The sequence below is a fragment of the Budorcas taxicolor genome, chromosome 3, assembly GCF_023091745.1.
Source record: "Budorcas taxicolor isolate Tak-1 chromosome 3, Takin1.1, whole genome shotgun sequence".
Lineage (NCBI taxonomy): Eukaryota > Metazoa > Chordata > Mammalia > Artiodactyla > Bovidae > Budorcas > Budorcas taxicolor.
Genome location: NC_068912.1, coordinates 95,530,077 through 95,543,768, shown reverse-complemented (window position 1 = coordinate 95,543,768; position 13,692 = coordinate 95,530,077). Strand labels below are relative to the sequence as shown.

The 13,692-nt window shown below is 40.2% G+C and overlaps 1 protein-coding gene and 1 non-coding gene across 2 annotated transcripts in view; one reads left to right on the top strand and one right to left on the bottom strand.

Moving 5' to 3' along the window:
• FAF1 (Fas associated factor 1) overlaps positions 1 to 13,692 on the bottom strand; it is a 487,842-nt gene that overhangs the window by 425,549 nt on the left and 48,601 nt on the right. The window lies entirely within an intron of this gene.
• Positions 6,197 to 6,269, top strand: TRNAG-ACC (transfer RNA glycine (anticodon ACC)). The gene has a single exon. It is a non-coding gene; the product is annotated as a tRNA-Gly (tRNA).

The following is a 13,692-nucleotide window of genomic DNA, read 5'->3' as shown; positions in this document are numbered from 1 at the left end:
TTGGAAGGACTGATGCTGAAGCTGAAACTCCAGTATTTTGGTCATCTGATGAGAACAGTTGACTCACTGGAAAAGTCCCTGATGCTGGGAAAGATTGAGGGCAGGAGGAGAAGAGGGCATCAGAGTATGAGATGGCTGGATGGCATCACCAACGCAATGGACATGAACTTAGACAAACTTAGGGAGATGGCGAGGGACAGGGAGGCCTGGTATGGGGGTCACAAAGAGTCATGCACAACTGGGCGACTGAACAACAACAATAATTTTTAGATTATGAGTTATCAAGTTGAAATATTCTTGCTACACAAAAAATTTCCATCTATAGAGTCCTACAAATTCAAGTCCCTATCTCTTGTTCTGCCTTAGTATTCTCTTCCCTTTGCTAACTATAGTCACATCAGAGTTCCATCTCTTCCTCAAACACATGTTGACTCTTACCTCAGGGTCTTTATATTTCCTATTTCCTCTGTCTCTCCAAAACTTTTTCCTTATATCTTTACATAACTGGCTCCTCATTCCCAAGTATCAACTAAAATGCTACTCAATAAAATAACATTACTTGAATCCATAATATAAAAGAGCCCTCTCTATGTCTCCAGTCCTGTCTGATTTTCTTCCTGTTTGGTATTACTTTCTAAAATTATATTGTATATTTACAAACTTATTTACAGATATTATGGCTCCTACCCACCCAAGACTGCAAGTTCCAATAAGACTTGCTGGTCTTATTCACTGCTATATTCCCAGTGCCTAGGAAAAGGGCTGGCACATAGTAAGGACTCAATGAAGTGAAGAAGTGAAGTCGCTCAATCGTGTCTGACTCTTTGCAACCCCACAGACTGTAGCCAACCAGGCTTCTCCATCCATGGGATTTTCCAAGCAAGGGTACTGGAATGGGTTGCCATTTCCTTCTCCAGGGGATCTTCCTGACCCAGGAATCGAACCTGGGTCTCCAGCATTGCAGGCAGATGCTTTACCCTCTGTGCCACCAGGGAAGCCCAAGAACTCAATATATTTAATCAATTAATAAGTGAAGCAGATAAACTCACTTTGGGGTTATATATTAGCTTCATAGAACACATCATGGCAGGTGGTGGGAGCAGAGAAGCAATGTCAATTATCTTTGATTAAAACCAAAACCTAAAACTGCTAGTTGAACTTCATTACTAGTGAAGACAACTGATTTTTAAGACACTCCAAAATGTGGTTACAATGAAAAATAAATGTCCATGGCAGGTATTCAGAAGCACTTGTGTCACTTTTTCCTACTAAATCTGAACATGACCTCAAATCTTAACACACTTCTTTAGTCAGGCACTACCAACTGCCTTTGCAAGCAAAAAAAAAGAAAAAGAAAAATCAACAGAATTGGGTTATGTGCTAAAAGCATCTGTTGTCTCTAGTATAATGAAATCTAAATCCAGCATCAGAAAACCTGGACAAAGTTCTGGTCCTTCAGCAATGTTAATGTAATGATGGAAGCTAAAATTTTAGTCGAAAAAGACAGGTACACAAGATTTGAAAAATAGTGTAAAGGTGGCAGAATCAATCAATTATAGATCCTAGTGTGCCTGAAGGACTTCCAAGTCTAGTTATTAAAGGGTATGAGATAGGGGTGGGAAAGACGGATGTCTGAAATTAAGATTACCAAGGACAGGCAGCGATTGGTAATAAAATGGTTAAGGAAAAGATTATAATAAGAAGGTGCCTAAGGCAGGATGAATGTTTGACACACTGAGAGGAAGGAAAGGTTTGAAGTACCAAGTGATGGCACGGCAAACATAGGATTTAGTAAGAAAAAAAGGGTACAAATATATAAAATTTGGTGATACTTCCAGATAACTTAAGCCAACAATGGCTGCCTACCTATCATGCAATATTTCTTTCTGTGTTATTTATCAATTTACTGACTCTCAGATCTGAATGCACATTTCAGTTATGTTCTAGGATAGGGCTGAATAGGAAAGGAACAAAACAAAATGGAACGAAATGAAATTTCTTTAAATATCTCTTTTTTAAAGGGAGAATAATCTTAAACTTTCTCAACAGAGAACACCAGGATACTCAGAGGAAACAGGCTCTCCTGCAGTTTCGTACTGCCACACAGGAGCCAGCAGTGTGGAAGTAAGGGCAGCCAGTGGAGCTCTGCCCCAGACATGGGCCCAGACCATAGTCTTTCTGTAACCTTGCAATCTTGGCCTAGAGATAATATTTTCACGGCCCTTTCAATATAAAATCCAGTGTTCAAAGATCTCTTGCCTACCCACAGTACCTTGACTCCCTCTACAAGCTCCTGTGAACAGCCTGCCTGTGGTCACAGGGTTCACACCATGCCACCCCTTCTTCTTCAAGTCTCCAGTCCACCACATGCAGCATTCCTGTGCCCAGAGGATCCGCAACTCCATGCAAGCTCACTGTACACCCATACTAACTGATTGCTGATTTGCTCCTCCATGGCACACCAGGGGGCTTCCCAGGTGGCCCTAGTGCAGAAGCTGTCTGCCAGTGTAGGAGACATAAGAGACTTGGGTTCAATTCCTGGGTCGGGAAGATCCTCTGGAAATGGCAACCCACTCCAGTATTCCTGTATGGAGAATCCCATGGACAGAGGAGCCTAGCAGCCTACAGTCCTTGGGGTTGAAAAGAGTAGGGCACAACTGAAGTGACCACACACACAGCATACCAGAGAGTGCCAATTACTTGCCTAGTGATTACAAACCATTTCTGGCTTGGTCAAACAATGAACATTTCTTCTACTGAGTGAGCTGAACAACTTCTCCATCAAGGTATGATTCCCTTCAAAGTATGTCCATCCTTGGGTACACTCCCTCAGTACTACACAGTACAATATAGAGTTTCCTCATATCTTATCTTTACTGGTTTATCACAGTTATTAATTCATTTTATTAAACTTCACCTGTTTAACCTACTTTGTGATTATATACATTCTGATTGAACCCAGACTATTATACCATACATAACAATACTACTCAACAAGGGGAAAATAAAGGTAAACAAAGAGAATACTGAAACTTCAAAAACAACTATGAATTAAAAAAAAAATTTACCAAATCCTAGTGCCTGATCTCTCATGTTCCTGGTCCCATCCCTACCCTACAAAGACATACCCAGAAAAAAATGAGAGGAAGACTGAAGAGGGAAGCTAGGGAAGGAGATTAAAATTGCTCTAAAACTACTGCCTGAAAACCTAAGTTCAATTTGTCTGAAAACATTAAAAAGAGTATATCAACAGATCAGAGCAAAGATTACAAGAAAGGAACTTCAAAAAAGCACAACTTAAAAGGAGTAGACATGACCTAAAGGGCAAGTTAAGAAACACATAGCTTCTGCAAAGAAGAAAATAGGCAAAAAGAAAGTGAAAAGTTCCCTACGACAACCAAGTGGTAAAAGGGAAAAGAGGCAAAAGAGAATCATAAAACCAAAGTGCTTGTTACTCCCCACCACCCTTCCTCACCAGCCCCACACACACTAAAACAAATCAGCCAAAAAACTAGCTAAAGTATCTGAACTTTGACAAACTGACAGAAGAGGGCGCCCTTAAATAAAAATCTTATAAATCACACCATTCCCATGAAAATACAAAGATATATGATGTATTGCAAAAAAAAAAAAATCAAGAAATGAAATTACACACATTTCTACTAAGAAAAATTCCTTCCCACAAAATAACCATGAACAGGAAAAACCTGTAAATCAAACAGTATATTAAATATACTTATATATTACTTATATAAATATACTTATATTAGGATATTAAGTAAATTCATAATGATTAACTCTGAAACATAGTATACTAAAATATACTTCAAATAGTATATTAAATATACTTAAATTAGCATTTGAGGATGTGAAAAATCACCTTGAATTAGAAAATTCAAAAACTATAAATAACAACCCCCCCCCCCACCAAAAAAAAGGGCATGGAAAAATGGAAGAAAGTTGATGTTACCAAGAAAGAAAAGAAAGAAAATTCTCTTAGAAATGAAGAACAAATCACAAGATGCCCAAGGGAAAATAGATGCCAACAAAATTTAATGTGAGGCACTGAAGAAAGGCAAGAAACCAACCAAGAGAATGAAAACAACATAAAGGTAAAAAGGATCAGAGAGAAAGTAATGGAAGTAGTAGACAAAGTAATAATATTCACATTGTCAAATCTCTAAAAGAGAAAAACAAAGCAATGGAATAGATCTAAGATTTAAAACTATAATCTTCCCAGCTGGCACTAATGATAAAGAACTTGCCTGCCAATGCAGGAGACATAAGAGAAGCAGGTTTGATCCCTGGCTCAGGAATATCCCCTGGAGGAGGGCATGGCAACTCACTCCAGTATTCTTGTCTGGAAAATCCCCTGGACAGAGAAGCCTGGCAGGCTACAGTCCAGGGTCGCAGAGAGCCAGACATGACTGAACCCACTCAATAATCTAAGAAAGCTTTCCAGAAATACAATAAAGACAAGAATCTATATCTTGAGTAGCTCACTGGATGCCTCAGAAAAATTCATAATGTCTCTGAGACATATTCTACTAAAACTACTAAATTTCAAAAATAAGCTCCTCAAGGCCTCCAGGAAAAGATCAATAATTTACAAAGGCAAAGAGTACGAGTAGCATCAGAGTCTACAATATATAAAACAAAGCAATAATGAAGCAATATTAGGGAGGGTGGGGGATGAACCAAAGATCTTTACACACAGAAAAGCTGTCTGTCAAATTTCAGGGTGACAGAAAAATTGTTTTCAATAATACAGGAACTTAAGGAATTACGCTTCAATCAGACCTTCTTGATAAGTCTACTAGAGAAAGAGCATCCAACTGATGACTAAGAAACTTTCAGTAAAAGGATCAACAATAAGTATTTTTTAAATATGTGAGTATTTTTAAATACAAATAAATATATACCACTAAAACAAAGGTGGGATGCAAGTTGAAAGGCAAACAGATAAATCTTCATGTTCTTAAAAAGTATAAATAATGCAATTTTTAAGGGAAAGAAGGATGAGGGAAAGGAAAATACAATAAGTATATTGATTGCTATATAGGCAAAGGCAGGCTGACAGAGTACTTGAAAATTTTGATAAATCATGTAGTATTTCATAGAAAGCATAGCAAATACAACAAAGTATGCAAGATTACAAAATCTTATAACAGCACTGATCAAACACATCAATTATATTTAGTGAGTATGAATGGACTAAATTATTAAAAGAAAAACATTTTCAGTTCAGCTCATGAAACAAGACTCAACTATATGCTATATATAAGAATTACAACTAAAACAAGGTAATGATTAAAAATAAAATTAAAATATCAGGTTAATGGAAACAAAGAGAGTAGGGGTAGCCTGCTGATATCAGACAAAACAGAAGTTAGGCCCAAAGCATTATATGTGAAAGGTCACTTTCTAATGCTTAAAGCCATATTTCACAACAAAATATATTACTCTTATGAATATGTATGCATGAAATAAAGCAATCAATTTCATGTAGGAAAAACTATAGGAGATTTAAAAAGACAAAAATATACTAAATAATGAGGCTAAATACACTCACTACTCTCAATAAAAGACACATCAAACTGACGAAAGAAGGTGGAACATCTTATGGATATCTACCCTGAACTCTACATTTTATAACACAGAACACACCTTGTCTCAAAAGCCAAAGACACATACACAAAAATCAATTATATGTGAGATCATAAGAAACATAATAGACACAAAATAGAAACATCATAAGCTGATACTCTCTGAATGCAACAAAACGGAACTAGAAGTTACTAACAAAACAAAAAAAGAAAACAGAAAGGACTCTGCATTTGAAAATTTTGAAACCATCTATTAAACCTTTGTCTGGAAAGAAATACAAACTGAAATTACAGTGATTTCTCAAGGTAATGACAATGAATCATTAGACAACTGGAAAGTATACTGTTTCCAACCTAAATATGGATATCTTACCATGGATCAGACATGCAAGCTATTACTTTTGCTGGAATCTGATTACAAGGTCTATTCTCTACCATTAGTGGGAACGTAAGTAGTGCATTACTCATAAAAACGTTTTCAGCCATATATGTATTTAAATGTATCTGATAAACATGTGAATCATTTGTACTATGAATATGTCATTAATACTTGGATGACCTTATAAAAGGTAATCACCTTATAAAGGACTTTCCTGGTGGCTCAGATGGTAAAGCGTCTGCCTACCATGCAGGAGACCCAGGTTCCATCCCTGGGTCGGGAAGAACTCCTGGAGAAGGAAATGGCACCCACTCCACTACTCTTGCCTGGAGAATCCCATGGATGGAGGAGCATGGTAGGTACAGTCCATGGGGTCGCAAAGAGTAGGACACGACTGAGTGACTTCACCTTCTTTTCTTTCTTTCCAGCCTTATAATGGGAAGAGCAAGAGCATATGTACATGACTTTTCTGAAACCCATCAGAAAGTAAGATCACAACACAAAAAATTGGCCCAAAATCTAAGACAGGTTAACCCTGTCAGAGACAGACAAAATGCGAGCACTGGCTTACTAAAGTAAAAGTTACACTAGGATGACTGACAAATTGGTAGAGGCTAACAATGTAATGGTGAGAAAGTTAAGACAAGTATAGGGAAGGGGTCTGCAAGTCCCTGCAGGCTTTCACTCCATCAACACCACAAAGTGCTCACAGAAAGAGAAAAAAAGAAAGAGGAGGAATAAAATAAATAAATGACAAAGTCCTCGGGAACTCTATTATGGTGCAGAATAAAGAAAGAGGGCACAATGAGAGGGGCACAAAACTCTACCAGGACTCTGGTATCTCCTTCACAAAACAAAAGCCTTAATCTGAGAGGAGAAGGGCAACAACCATCGTCATCTTGGTGCACTTGTGATATCCAAGTAGAAAAGGGAAAAACTCCTCTGCCCCAGGAAGAGGAGCAGGGAAACATGCTGGGCTCATAACTATATCTGGAGAGAGACATGAGCTTTGCAAAGACAGCATATCCAAGGACCAGGGACTCAATGCCTGCAGAAGCCTGAAATATTATCAAAAACAGAAAATGCCCCTCCAGTTCCCATAGTCAGATAGCTAGCAGAGTAACAGGCAACTTGCAAGAGATACATCCTCTTTAAAAGATGATGCTGTGAAACTGCTGCACTCAATATACCAGCAAATTTGGAAAACTCAGCAGTGGCCACAGGACTGGAAAAGGTCAGTTTTCATTCCAATCCCAAAGAAGGGCAATGCCAAAGAATGCTCAAACTACCGCATAATTGCACTCATCTCACATGCTAGTAAAGTGATGCTCAAAATTCTCCAAGCCAGGCTTCAGCAATACATGAACCGTGAACTTCCAGATGTTCAAGCTGGTTTTAGAAAAGGCAGAGGAACCAGAGATCAAATTGCCAACATCTGCAGAATCATCAAAAAAGCAAGAGAGTTCCAGAAAAACATCTCTTTCTGCTTTATTGACTATGCCAAAGCCTTTGACTGTGAGGATCACAATAAACTGTGGAAAATTCTGAAAGAGATGGGAACACCAGACCACCTGACCTGCCTCTTGAGAAACCTGTATGCAGGTAAGGAAGCAAAAGTTAGAACTGGACATGGAACAACAGACTGGTTCCAAATAGGAAAAGGAGTACGTCAAGGCTGTATATTGTCACCCTGCTTATTTAACTTCTATGCAGAGTACATCATGAGAAACACTGGGCTGGAAGAAGCACAAGCTGGAATCAAGACTGCTGAGAGAAACATCAATAACCTCAGATATGCAGATGACACCATCCTTATGAAAGAAAGTGAAGAAGAACTAAAGAGCCTCTTGATGAAAGTGAAAGAGAGCAAAAAAGTTGGCTTAAAGCTCAACATTCAGAAAACTAAGATCATGGCATCTGGTCCCATCACTTCATGGGAAATAGATGGGGGGACAGTGGAAACAGTGGCTGACTTTATTTTGGGGCTCCAAAATCACTGCAGATGGTGATGGCAGCCATGAAATTAAAAGACGCCTACTCCTTGGAAGGAAAGCTATGACCAACCTAGACAGCATATTAAAAAGCAGACACTTAACTTTGTCAACAAAGGTCCGTCTAGTCAAGGCTATGGTTTTACCAGTAGTCATGTATGGATGTGAGAGTTGGACTACAAAGAAAGCTGAGCGCCAAAGAATTGATGCTTTTGAACTGTGGTGTTAGAGAAGACTCTTGAGAGTCCCTTGGACTGCAAGGAGATCAAACCAGTCCATCCTAAAGGAGATCAGTCCTGGGTGTTCATTGGAGAGACTGATGTTGAAGCTGAAACTCCAATACTGTGGCCACCTGATGCGAAGAGCTGACCCATTTGAAAATACCCTGATGCCTGGAAAGATTGAAGGCAGGAGAAGGGGATGACAGAGGATGAGATGGTTGGATGGCATCACCAACTCAATGGGCATGAGTTTGGGTAAACTCCAGGAGTTGGTGATGGACAGGGAGTCCTGGCGTGCTACAGTTCATGGGGTCGCAAAGAGTCGGACACAACTGAGCCACTGAACTGAACTGAAGCACAGCTCAGATTAAAAACCGAAAATTAAGGGCAAAATGAGCATTAAAAAAAAAAAAATCTCAGAACTCTCTGGTGGACTAGTGGTTAGGACTCCACACTCTCACTGCCGAGGGCCTGGATTTAAGCCCTGCTTGGGAACTAATATCCCATAGGCTGCATAGCCCAAAAAAAATAATCTCTACCAAATCAGTTGACACCCTAAACACTATGTATCAGGAGAAGTTTATTTTGTTTTGTTTTTAATATTTATTTATTTGGCCACACCAGGTTAGTTGTGGCACACAGGCTCTTCAATCTTTGCTGCAGCCTGTGAGATCTAGTTTCCCGATCAGGGGTCGAACCTGGGTCCACTGCAATGGCAGCACAAGAGTTTTAGCCAATGGACCACCAGGTTAAGTCCACAGGAGAAGAATTTGAAGGCCTTGGTATACTGAGCAAAAGCCATTGGAGAAATGAGTCTCAAGCACAACCCAAATCAAAATCAGATCAATTCAAACACCTGCACTAAAGTCTTAGCATAAAGAAAGGCATGTCAATTTCCAGACATAAAATACTGGGTTGGCCATTAACTTTATTTGGGTTCTTCCATAACATCCCAAAAGAACTTTGTGGCTAACCCAAGATTTACCTTAGTCTCTACTATCCTAGCAATAAGTTATGCAGAGTTGAAGGACATGTGCTCATGTTCTCCTGTGAGAACACCAAAATCTCAACTAGCTGCAGAACAACCATCAACAGGAGAATGTTGGATCCCACCAAAAAAAGATACCCCATGTCCAAGTGCGAAGGAAAAGTCCCAACAAAATGATAGGAGGGGCATAATCAAGTTTAGAATCAAACTTCATACTCAGTGGGCACAAACAAAACCTTGTGTGCACCAGAACTCAGGGAAAGGAGCAGTGACATCCACAAGAGACTGAGCCAGACCTCCCTTTGAGTGTTTGAGGGTCTCCTGCATACGCATGGGTCAGCAGTGGCCTGCCACGGGGTCAATGGTACTGACTACAGCAGTCCTGGGAGCCATGGCGTGTTGGCCTAAGTCCTTTTGAAGGAAGTCGCCATTAGCCAAACTATAGAGACCCTGAGCAGATGACCCACAAACTGGAGAACAATTATACCAAAGAAGTTCTCGCACTGCTTTAGAAGTTCTAGGGCCCGCAAGAGATTTCACAACCTTGGTGATCTGGCAAAGGGACTGAGAAATCCCAGGGAAACTGACTTTGAAGGCCAGTGGGATGTGATTACAGAACGACCAGAGGACTAGGGAAACAGACCCTTGTAAGGCACAACAAAACCTTGTGCGCACCAGGACCCAGGAGAAAGGAGCAGTGATGCCACCAGAGACTGAGCCAGACTTGCCTGTGAGTGTCATGGAATCTCCAGTGGAGGTGGGGGTTGACAGTGGCCTGCTGCGGGGTCAGTGGCACTGACTACAACAGTCCTAGGAGCTGCAGCATGCTGGCCTAAGTCCTTTTGAAGGAGGTCACCATTACCACCAACCCCTACTACAGTTTGGCCTCAGGCCAAACTACAGGGAGGGAACACAGCTCCACTCATCAGCAGAAAATTGGATTAAAGACTTACTGAGCATGGCCTCACCAACCAGAACAAGACCCAGTTTTTGCCACAGCCAGTCCCTCTCATCAGGAAGCTTGCACAAGCCTCTTATCCTCATCCATCAGAGGGCAGACAGAATGAAAAACACAATCACAGAAAACTAACCAAACTGATCACATGGACCACAGCCTCAATGAAACTATGAGCCATGCAGTGTAGGGCCACCCAAGATGGATGGGCCATGGTAGAATGTTCTGACAAAACATGGTCCACTGGAGAAGGGAATGGCAAACCACTTCAGTATTCTTGCCTTGAGAATCCCATGAACAGTATGAAAAGGCAAAAAGGTATGACATTGAAAGGTTAACTCCCCAGGTCGGCAGGTGCTCAATATGCTACTGGAGAAGAGCAGAGAAATAGCTCCAGAAGGTATGAAGAGGCTGAGCCAAAGCAAAAACAACACCCAGTTATGGATGTGTCTGGTCATGAAAGTAAAGTCTGATGTTGTAAAGAATAATTCTACTTAGGAACCTGGAGTATTAGGTCCATGAATCAAGGCAAATTGGAATGTTCAAATGGGAGATGGCAAGAATAAACACCAACATTTTAGGAATCAGTAAACTAAAATGGACCAGAAAGGATGAATTTGATTCAGATGACCATTATATCTACTCCTGTGGGCAAGAATCCCTTAGAAGTAATTAAGTAGCCCTTATGGTTAACAAGAGTCCAAAATGCAGTACTCCGCTGCAATTTCAAAACAGAATGATCTGTTTGTTTTCAAGGCAAATCATTCAGCATCATAGAAATCCAAGTCTATGCCCCAACCACTAATGCCAAAGAAGCTGAAGTTGACTGGTTCTATGATGACCTACAGACCTTCTAGAACTAACACCAAAAAAAGATGTCCTTTCATCACAGGGGACTAGAATGCAAAAGTAGAAAGTCAAGAGATACCTCTTGACAAGTTTGGTCTTGAAATACAAATGAGGCAGGGCTAAGGCTAACAGTTTTGCCAAGAGAATGCACTGGTCATAACAAATACTCCCTTCCAACAACACGAAAATCAACTATACACATGGACATCACCAGATGGTCAATACCAAAGTCAGACTGATTATATTATTTGCAACCAAAGATTGAGAAACTACATACAATCAGCAAAAACAAGACCAGGAGCTGACTGTGGCTCAGATCATGTACTCCTTATTGCCAAACTCACACTTAAATGGAAGAGGGTAAGGAAAACCACTAGACCAATCAGGTATGACCTAAATCAAATCCCTTACAATAATACAGTGGAAGTGACAAATAAAGTCAAGGGATTAGATCTAATATACTGCCTGAAGAACTATGGATGGAGTTTTGTAACATTATACAGGAGGTGGTCATCAAAACCATCCTGAAGAAAAGAAATGCAAAAGGACAAATGGTTGTCTGAGGAGGCCTTATAAATAGCTGAGAAAAGAAGAAAAGCAAAAGGCAAAGGAGAAAAGAAAAGATATAACCATATGAATGTAGAGTTCCAAAGAATAGTAAGAAGAGATTAAAAAAACAAAAATGTTCCTAAGTGATTAATGCAAAGAAACAGAGGAAAACAACAGAATGGGAAAGACTAGAGATCTCTTCAAGAAAATTAGGGATACCAAAGGAATATTTCATCCCAAAGATGGGCACAATAAAGGACAGAAATGGTATGGACCTAACAGAAAAAGAAGTGATTAAGAACAAGGGGCAAGAATATACAGAAAGTGAAGTCACCCAGTCATGTCCGACTCTTTGCGACCCCATGGACTGTAGACTATCGGGCTCCTCCATCCATGGGATTTTCCAGGCAAGAGTGCTGGAGTGGATTGCCATTTCCTTCTCCAGGGAATCTTCCCAACCCAGGAATCGAACCTGGGTCTCCCACATTGCAGGCAGATGCTTTACAGTCTGAGCCACAATACACAGAAGAACTATACAAAAAAGATCACACCACGATGGTGTGATCACTCACCTAGAGCCAGACATCCCAAAGGGCGAAATCAAGTGGGCCTTAGGAAGCATCACTAAGAACAAAGCTAATGGAGGTGATGGATTTACAGTTGAGCTGTTTCAAATCCTAAAAGATGATGCTGTGAAAGTGCTGCACTCAATATGCCAGCACATTGGGAAAACTCAGGAGTTGCCAAAGGACTGGAAAAGGTCAGCTTTCATTTCAATCCCAAAGAAAGGCAGTGTCAAAGAATGTTTAAACTACCGTACAACTACAATCATTTCACATGCTAGCAAAGTAATGCTCAAAATTCTCCAAGCTAGGTTTCAACAGTATGTGAACTGAGAACTTTCAGATATTCAAGCTGGATTTAGAAAAGGCAGAGGAACCAGAAATCAAATTGCCAACATCCAGTGGATCATTTAAAAAGCAAGAGAATTCCAAAAAAACATCTAGTTCTGTTTCACTGACTACACTAAAGCCTTTGACTATGTGGATCACAACCAAGTACGGAAAATTCTTCAACAGACGGGAATACCAGGCCACCTTACCTGCCTACTGAGAAAGCTGTACGCAGGTCAAGGAGCAACAGTTATTACCAGACATGGAACATGGACTGGTTCAAAATTGTGAAAGGAATACATCAAGGCTATATAGTGTCACCCTGCTTATTTAACTTCTATGCATAGTACATCATGCAAAATGCTGGGCTGGATGAAGCACAAGCTGGAATCAAGATTGCCAGAACAAATATCAATAACCTCAGATATGCAGATGACACTATTCTATGGCATAAAGTGAAGAAGAATTAAAAAGCCTCTTGATGAAAGTGAAAGAAGAGAGTGAAAATTCTGGCTTAAAACTGAGCATTAAAAAACTAAGATCACAGCATCCAGTTCAATCACTTCATGGCAAATAGATGGGGAAAATCACTGCAGATGGTGACAGCAGCCATGAAATTAAAAGACGCTTGCTCCTTGAAGAAAAGCTATGACAAATCTAGACAATGTACTAAAAAGCAGAGACATCACTTTGCCGACAAAGGTCCTTATAGTCAAAGCCATGGTTTTTCAAGCAGTTACGTACAGGTGTGAGAGCTAAACAATAAGGAAGGCTGAGTATCAAAGAACTGATGCTTTTGAACTATGGTTGGAGTCTTAGAGAAAATTCTTGAGAGTCCCTTGGACTGCAAGGAGATCCAACCAGTCAATTCTAAAGGAAATCAATCCTAAATATTCACTGGAAGGACTGATGCTGAAGCTGAAGCTCCAATACTTTGGCCACCTGATATGAAGAACTGACTCGCTGGAAAAGACCCTGATGCTGGACAAGATTGAAGGCAGGAGGAGAAGGGGACAACAAAGGATGAGATGGTTGGATGGCATCATCGACTCGATGGACATGAGTTTCAGCAAGCTCTGGGAGATGGTAAAGGACAGGGAAGTCTGGCATGCTGTAGTCCATGGTGTCATAAAGAGTTGGACAAGACTGAACAACTACTATCCTACATAAAATGTCCAGCTTTTGACAAAAATTGCAAAGCATACCAAAAGGCCATGTAAAGCATATTTGCAAGTGACAAGCAATCATGAGAAACCTACTT